Source organism: Cibotium barometz, chromosome 15, assembly GCF_041138505.1.
Source record: "Cibotium barometz isolate CiBa-2024 chromosome 15, ASM4113850v1, whole genome shotgun sequence".
Classification (NCBI taxonomy): Eukaryota; Viridiplantae; Streptophyta; class Polypodiopsida; order Cyatheales; family Cibotiaceae; genus Cibotium; species Cibotium barometz.
Window position 1 is genome coordinate 22,277,198 of NC_141060.1, and position 10,060 is coordinate 22,287,257.

A 10,060-nucleotide genomic window follows, 5' to 3' on the forward strand; every position below is an offset into this window, starting at 1 on the left:
AGAGGCCTGAGTTTCTATTGCTAGTATACTTGACAGCATTTACTTGGGTTTAGTACATATACTAGGGCAATCAAGCATTGCACATGAGCATAGTGATGATTTTGTTGAGGTGAGGCTTTGTAGGAGAGAGAGGATTATGCATATGGATCTAGAGATCCTTGCATTTAATTTAGACATCTCCTTGGATCCTATATTATTGGAGATAGATTTATCATGGGATATAGGTCACATAGGAGCATCATTGATGGAGATAGACCATGTTTATGAGGATGACCTTGGAGGCCTTGAAAAGGTGTCATAGTAGATGATGATTTAGGGGATGATACCATTTATCTTTCATGTAAGGATACCTCTTCATTTTTTAGTAATGATTATGATGATGCTAATGATCATATTGATATCTTAGATCATCATATACACATAGAGGGTTTTGCACATTAGGAGGTAGTGCATGGTTTGGCTTATTTCCACATACCTATTGATGTAGTGGATCATGTTTTTGACATTTTCAGTGATACTACATTGGATGACAGCATTGGTTCACTCTTACCCTCCCATGATGTTGACCTTAAGATGTGCTCTTTTGGCTTCACGGATGTTGACACAAGCTTGTTTTCTGTGCATTATGAGGATTTACATGCATCACATCTAGATTCTCACCTAAGCAGTTATTTGGACCATAGATTTGATGATATTTTTGTTGATTATTTCACTTTGGACGAGGATATTGGATACTTCCTTCTCAATCCAAGTGGTCAACATTTGTTCCATGGTTAGATGATGTACACTTTGGCTATGCATTTGACCCAGGCGGAGTTATAGCTTCATCTTGTTAAAATTACAGCAATGTGATGAGCTATGGTGGATCAAATGCTAGAATCAACATCATTAACAAAGAGATTAGATGATAATTAACATGTGATTGAGTAATTAAGTGATAGCTTAATGTAGGCATGGATAATAAAAAACCAGCAAGTTCTCATTAGGCCAATGCCTCAATTTATAGAGTTTATATCCAAGCATCTAATCCCATTGATTTCTCCTTGATTCACTCCACCTCTTTTGCTTGATTCTCTCCACCTCTCTCAGAATATCTCCACACTTCCTAAATCTTCTCATGCTACCTTTATTCTCTCCCAGTAGATTCTTCTCACCTTTTCAAAGGTTCTCTCACATTTACACATTCTCTTTTACAACCTCTAGCCAAGGACTTGTTCCCGCACACACCCTATTCACTTGTATATTTCAACACCTCCCCTCAAGTGAATACTCCTAGCACACCTGGACCCTATACCAAGTTTCCCTCTTACTTGATAGTCTGCAACTAGTGCCTTAAGTCCCTAAACTCATAGTCCTTTACAGTCTCTCTCTCTATGCATCCAAGGCTACTACAAGTGCCCGTGACCTTGACTAAAGTGCTCACACATACATCTACCACATGGCCTACATCATCGGTGGCTCAGAGGTGGTTTTACTCTGTTGGGGCAGGTTACATTGGGTTGTGGGGTTTCTCTCTCTCTCTCTCTCTCTCTCAGAAAAGATGATCCAACTCCTCTTCCTTTTAGGAGCCTCCATGAAGTTTGCCGATGTCGTTCCTTCTCCACTGGGTTTGCTGTAGCAATCTCTTGCCATGTGTCCTGGCTTTCCACAGTTGTGGTGGCAAGTGAAGGTCCTTCCTCCTACTCTGCCTCTTCCTCCTCCTCGTCCTCGAGAGAATCCTCCTCGGGTGAATAATGCTTTTTCTTCTCCTGCTATAGAGTCGAGCCATTTCTTCTCTTTGCCTCTACTCTCTTGCTCTAGTAGAGCTCCTTCTATCTCGTGTAGCTTCAATTCAGGTACATTCTTTAGTGTTGCTACAATATTTTTATATTCACCTTTGTCGACACTCTTCAGAAGCACTGCTAGTGCCTCATCATCTTCTACCTTTTTTCCAATAGCTGCCAGTTGTTGCTTAATGCTTTTATATCTGTTCAAGTGTGTGATTAAAGGTTCACTTTCCTTCATATCCAATTTGTAGAATTGCATTAACAGATTTATCTTTGAATTTTTAGCTTGTGTGCTAAATAATTTATTGATTCATCCCATGCATCTTTTGCTCATTGTATCCCTGTGATGTGATGAATGATTTCATCATTTAAACTGAGTGCAATAAGTCCCAATGCTTTTTCATTCCTGCTCTTCCACTCATTTTTCCCTCTCACCTCTGGGCATTTATCTCTTCCCTCAACTAGCCCCCACAGATTTTTCCTCATCAGCAGATACATGGTTTTTGTCTGCTATGTGTAAAACTGCTCCCCATTAAACTTGGCTATTTCTTGTGCTATACTCATGATGATGTGAAGAGGTTCTTACCTCTTGATCCAATTTCAAGATTCAAGGGCAGTGTCTACCCTTTTATAACTCAATCTGGTGTTTAGGAGATGATTACAACAGATTTATCAGCATAAAATCACCAGAAATTACATTAAATCAACAAGGGTAACCAATTTGTATAGAATGGTTGGAGTATCAAACCATCTCCGAATTGCAATCTAAAGTTATAAGGATCTGTATCAGATACTAATGGTTAATTTGAACCCTCAATTGCACCAAAATATAGTGATTAGCACTGATTAATCATTGATTAGCAAATTAATCCTCTATTTTGTGTGTAAAAAACAGAGTATGCGGGGAGCCCAAATCTGAGGCCTTAGAGTTCAAATGAGATCAAATCCTTTCAAGGCCATCAATAGCAATTAGTCTAGTAGAGGATTAAGCCAAGAAACACAAGATTTGACCAAACATTGAATGCTTAATCTTTGTTTTACCAAAGTCACCTATAGATTTGATGAAGAGCTTGGATCTCACTGTAGACTTGATCAAATCAAATTTTGACTTCACCAGCTTGTAGAGCATGCTTAAAAACTCTCGGGGCTAAGAGGAATTAGACCCATTGCAACTGGAGCAGCCAAGATCTTCATTTTCTTCAGAAAAACAAGCGTTGAAAAAAAACACGATTTGTCCTGATTGCATCGGCGATTTGCTACGCTGATTTGATGGCCTGGAGCACTAATGAAGTAGCTATGTTGGGCTAGAAGGTTTTGGGCTAATTTGATGTATGTAAGGAGACAGAGCTCCTCCACTAGCTGGGGGTGCAGAGGTTAGTTAAAAAAGAGAAGAAAATATTAATTAGTTACTAATCCTAATTAGCCAAGTGATTAGTAAGATAATGGGCTCACAAATTGATGGATTCCAGGCTTGGTTCTGATACCATGTTAAAATTACAGCAATGTGATGAGCTATGGTGGATCACATGCTAGAATCAACATCATTAACAAAGAGATTAGATGATAATTAACATGTGATTAGTGAGTAATTAAGTGATAGCTTAATGTAGGCATGGATAATAAAAAACCAGCAAGTTCTCATTAGGCTAATGCCTCAATTTATAGAGTTTACATCCAAGCATCTAATCCCACTGATTTCTCCTTGATTCACTCCACCTCTTTTGCTTCATTCTCTCCACCTCTCCCAGAATATCTCCACACTTCCTAAATCTTCTCATGCTACCCTTTATTCTCTCCCAGTAGATTCTTCTCACCTTTTCACAGGTTCTCTCACATTTACACATTCTCTTTTACAGCCTCTAGCCAAGGGCTTGTTCCTGCACACACCCTATTCATTTGTATATTTCAACACATCTTACATCATTGACATGGGTTTCTATCCATTTGACCTAGGAGGATTGGCCAGCCAGGGTCTCTACATGTGTGTTATAAAACAAATTAATTGAAAACAATATGCAACTTTAAGCCTTCTAGCTAGAGAATATTATATGTTATAAAATCCTAACAACATCATATTATATGTTGTAAAATAAATTAATTCATCTCTAATAAAAATTATCATATATACAATAAGCCTATAACTTCATCCATCTAATAATTTTATATTAGGTTATCTACCTTAGTGAATTTTGCCTAATAAAAATATATTATAATTGTTCAAAAAGTCAATAATGATATTCTAATGAAAAGATACTATGATTTTCCAAATAAATTTAACCTAAATAATGATATTCTTAAAAAATCTAATGGAGTTATTCATTGTTAATTGGTGAGATATGATATATTAATGGTGAGACTGCATATAATAATACTACTCTCTCTACTCTATCGCCAAAATAATATCATAAAGTCGACTATAGAAAATCGAGAGATATCTTGCATCTTAAATTAATTTACAACATTTATTTTAAAAAATTCTCATGAAAGAAATTTTTCCTTGCGCAATCTTGCACCCTTCTTCTCATGAGGCCCTCTTTCCCTCCTTGCTCTCAGAAACATCTTCACAAGTTTATCAAAGAGGTACATGCTTTTCTCATGACAATTAATCATTTTTAATTGGTGTTATCACATATAATATATTGATAATTTTTTGTGATAATTTAATACACTTAAAACCAAGAATCAAAACATTTTTTCCTTATATCTAAAATAAAAAACAAGTATTAAAATAGACCAAAAAGTGAAAAGTCAAAATAACAATAAACTATCTTCAAAGGTAACAAAATATTTAATTCATTTAAAAGATTTGTCGGTCGTCTGTCGTTTTCGAAAAAGTTTTTGCGCAGGCTGCATCGTGTACGAGCGCGTGTATGTCTGCGTGTACCCTATTTGCACAGGTTGTTCACGTGTAGATACACGCGTTTTTGGACGGGTTTTTACACGCGACTGTGTTTGTCCTTAAAGTTCACCCATGCTTGCATGTCTTGCTTGTCCTCTTGTCCAGCTTGCATGTTTGGTCATCCAAAGCATACAGATTGTCGATCCAGCTCAAGAGAGAGATGATCCCATCTGCATATGGCTTGCCTTTACAAAATCATATGTGCTAGCTTGCATGTTTGGTCCTCCAAAGCATAGAGATTGCCGATCCAATCAAGAAAGAGACGATCCACTACCTAGCATTTTGTTAATACCTACCTATGGGCATTAATCATGTAGGAGGATGCATCAGTTTTGTTGTTACTAATTCAGCCACCTAGCATCGCACATGAGGAATCATCTTGTAAGCAGTTTCCAAGCCACTTCATAGCTAGTTGTCATCATGGGGAATCATCAAGCATGTATAGAAACAACCTTGATCAAGATGCTGCATAAAGTTTGTGCTTTCAATCTTCATCTTTGTGCTTTGATACATAGAGTGATTCCCTTCATGGCGACTATGCTTTGATACATAGAGTGTTTCGGCATCGCCATCCCCTTTATCGCCTCTTATAGTAGCACTTATGGCCATCCCCTTCATGGATCCTTCATGTATATACTTTTATTTTTGTTGCAGATTCTTCATGGATCCAGGTTCTTCATCCGATCCATTTGCGTACAGCACTTGGATGATGGAGATGCTAAATCATTTTGGGCACCATCTTTGTCTAGTTAAGCTTATTACACAATACATGTATGCCCATCCCCCTCATGGATTCCCTGGTATGGTCACCCCGCCCCCCCGAGTATCCATGTCACTCCACTATTGTCTATGCCTGCGAGTCCGATGAGACGGCATGCAACTTCTCCTCTTCCATGCCCACCGAGGAGACATACCCCGTCCCAGACACACTCACGCACACCCTCCCAGGCACCGTCACGTCACGGCTCACAGCCACCATCACGTACTCCCTCATAGCCCACAGTCACGTACACAATCCCCTAGTCGTGACTCCACCCGTAGTACAGAGGAGAGCAAACGCCGCAGTAGGGAGAGTGGGAGTGGAGGATGCGGCGGGTGCTTTGGTGGGGGAGGTAGTAGGGCACACGGTGAGAGAGGAGATAGAGGGAGAAGAGTTAGAGGAGACAGTGAGGATGAAGAGGAGGTGAGAGAGGTGGAGGGAGTGATTTACTATGATGTGACGGATAGGGGCGGGGTAGTGATGGATGCAAGGGAGAAAGAGGTAATGGAGTACATGCGTGGGGTAGTTTCAAACTTGTACAGAAATTGTTTTATAAATTTAAAGATCAAAATAGCCGATTAGTTGGGGAGGTGATAGATGCTGTACATAGTCAGTACCCCAATCCCCCACAAGAGACATTCTCGGATGTATGGGGAAGGACGCAAATAAGGGAGATCTTAAGTAATAAAAGATCTCACCTTAAGAAACTCGCGTACGATGATGGGCTAAATGTAGCTGCGGGTGGCTATCCTGCCGAGAAACCTGCCACCCCACTGCGCACAAACGCGAGTGGAAGGAGGCAAAGAAACGAGCAGAGGGTGGCGTGAAGAGCAGGTAGAATGTGGAGGCACGACGGATCCAGATGGAGACCATTGAATCTTCGTATTTTGGATCTGGTGACGTCGAGTCATGGGAGGCAAAGTTCGTAAGTATCTTGCTACTGTATTTGATTGTTTACTTAATTCATTGATTCTATGATTGTTTTAATCTTACAAATTGTGCTGATTATGTTACAACGACGAGTTATGGGGAGGAAGCCCACAGCCCACGATACTGGGTATGCTTGTCGGCATAGCAGACATGACATGTGGGTCCTCTTCAGAACCGAAGGACGTATTATGGACGTGCAATTTGAGATGGCCATGAGACCATACGGTCGACAGGTACTTGAAAACTCTAAACGAATGATTTTGGCTTATTGAATTACATATATATATACTTATATACGATATATTACTTGAACAGGCACAAGCTGCTGTTGCACTTGTTGTTGATGCTCCTGCCCCACTGATGATCCACTGGTCGCCACTGCTCCTGCTGGACGTGAGCACTACTCATCGGACATGTATACCGATGTGAGCTCATCTGATCATGGAGGGAGCGGGTCATCATCTGGGTCTGAGTAGTACTCAAAGTTATAGTATCACATTCCATATTGAGTCTAAGTAGCGGGTCATCATCTAGGTCTGAGTAGTACTCAGATTTATAGTATCACATTCCATATTGAGGATGTGGTTGTATATATATTTTTGTAACTGAAGCCATGGGCTTTTTTAGACAAACCAATTTGATTTTGTATATATTTGTTTATAATTGAAGCCATGGGCTACTTCGACATATGGACTCCCTTGTATATATGTGTACACATAAAATTTTGATAGTAATATTGAATTGTGAATTGATAGTATTACATTCATGTCTGTCTTGAATCGTGTATTGACAATGTATGCATTCATGTCGTTCTTGAATTGTGTAATGACAATGCACTAAATCTTCCTCATGGATGGTGCAATGCACCCCCCAAAAAAAATCTAGAGAGTGCTATTGGGTGCTGGAATGCTGGAACAGCATTTAGGTACCAAATAGCACTCTCTGGATTTTTTTTTTGGCTCTCTATTCGCGTGTACAGACGCACGTCAACTTTGTAAAAGTCGCGTGTATATACGTAGATACTCTGTGAAATGCGCGTGTATAAGTGCAGCTAAACTGACAAAATGCGTGTATAAGCCCTCGTATCAGTGTGTCTGACTACGTCTATACACGCGCTTTTACACGCATGTCTCCGGTCGCGATGATACACGCGCTGATACACGGGCCCGCTACTTTTTTTCCACGTCATTTTCTGCGGCTAGGAGCGTGGGTATGAGTCCGATCCCTTGTAGTGAGTCATATAACTATGGAATAGTTTTATTTTTTGAATTACCTATTTCATTACTCTTGATTATGTCATCAATAGCTACATAGCATTAAAGAGCATACTAATAATAATTGATGAATTGATCTTGTTTTGACTTATACTCTTTCCTTTTATTTTTAGTAGCAACTTGTCTAGAAAAGTGGACACACCATGTCAACCCTTAGGTATTAAAAATTAGCAAGATAGATATGGTTATAATAAATAAAAAATAAACCATTGAATATGAAATGTTAATATATAAGGGATGAGATTTGTAAAAAGGGAGGAGATTCGCTGGAACTTTTTTTGGAATAGAAAAGGATGGACAAAAATCTACCCTTTTGCAATAGTAATTTGAGCAGATGGATAAAAGAACCATCTATATATTAATTACAAAATGGTTAAAAGGGCACAAAAGATTCCACCCTTTTTTGGAATGATTATTTTATAAAAAGGGTAGACAAATTTCTATTCTTTTGGAAAGGTTCAAAAGGGTAAACAAATGTCCACCCTTACAAATGGGCAAAAAACATTCCACCCTTTTTTACCAAAAAGGCCGTTCTCAATGTGAATCCATTCATATAGTAAAAGGGTCATAAAGGTAAACAAAATTACAAAATGGTGAAAAACATTTGACAAAAGAGTAGACGATCAAAAAGGTGCAATTTAAATGTGAACATGCCAATCCACACTTTTGACCAAATTATGCCCTTTTGGAGGGTAGAGAGGGCATAATTAGACTACCCTTTTGGAGGTAGAGAGGGCATAATTAGACTACCCTTTTGGAGGTAGAGAGGGCATAATACCCTTTTGGAGGGTAGAGAGGGCATAATTAGACTACCCTTTTGGAGGGTAGAGAGGGCATAATACCCTTTTGGAGGGTAGAGAGGGCATAATTAGACTACCGTTTTGGAGGGTAGAGAGGGCATAATACCCTTTTGGAGGGTAGAGAGGGCATAATACCCTTTTGGAGGGTAGAGAGGGCATAATTAGACTACCCTTTCCACCCCACTTTTTTGTAGTGAGCACATTGGACAATAATATGTCCACTTTTTGCAATGAGTGCATTAGACAATAATATGTCCACATTGGACAATAATATGTCCACTTTTTGCAATGAGTGCATTAGACAATAATATGTCTATAGTAAATTTATCTTTGCATATATACTTATGTTAATATGTGTTTGTGTAGTGAATGTGGAATTTCTATAAGTCCATATTTATTGTTTTTTCCATTTACTTTGGACAATAATAACAAGTACATCACCGTCTTCCCATTAAGTATGCCCTTACTAGTTTATATAGTAAACATATATTTACATAAATCTTATGTCGACATGTGTAAGAGTTCATATTTGTTAATTTTTCCATTTACTCTAGATAACAATAACAAGCCCATCACCATATCAAAGCATGTCATTCCCTTTCTAATTTATTCTTTTTAATGGTGGTAGAGTGGTGATGGTTGGAGGAAAGGATTAACATTTTCAAAGAGGAACATTTACATTTCTTCAAAGGATATTTAAATCCTTCATTTTGCTATGCAAAGACAACATATATTGTTTTTCTAGTGATATCTGATTATATCATTTGAGGATATATCAAATCCATATACACATACACGTATGCATGCATGCACACACATGTGCAAGGACACACATAAATAAACACACACAAACATCCACTTGCGAATATTAATGTAAATAGGAGTTGGCCATCATTCCATTCTCTTTGTAGTGATTTCTTTACATGAGTCCTACTTATGCTTTAACTACCCTTATTTCTTATGAATGTGATATACGGTTATGTGTCTTTGCATGCACATGTGTGCATGAATGTGTTTGCATGCACGTGTGCATGAAAGAGAAATTCTCTAGATGTGCTTATGTTCACATATGCATATGTGCATATGTGAAATTGTTCTATGTAATTATGTTCACATATGCATATGTGCATGTGTGTGTGTGTGTGTGTGTGTGTGTGTGTGTGTGTGTGTGTGTGTGTGTGTGTGTGTGTGTGTGTGTGTGTGTGTGTGTGTGTGTGTGTGTGCGTGCGCACATGTATACACAAACAATCACAAGTCATGAATGTGCTCTCCATATGTTGGATTCTTTATTACTGGTTTCAAAAATCAAGATCTTGGAGAAGATACAAGATATAGCTAGAGAGATAAAATATAGTTGTCAAATGACTGATAGTCCTTACATGGGTTGGATATATTAACGATAATATGCTAGGGAAACTATACACTAATATGCTAGGGAAAATATACTAGGGGGTTTGAATACTACTAGTAATAATGATTCTTCATGAGTAAGGTAAGGTGTTATTTAGGTAAATGAATTCATTATAAAGGAGATGTTTGTGTGTATATGCACACATGTGCGTGTATGTGTTTGTAGAAAATTATCTTTAAATTATGTGTGTGTAGAAAATTATCTTTAAATACATAAATGA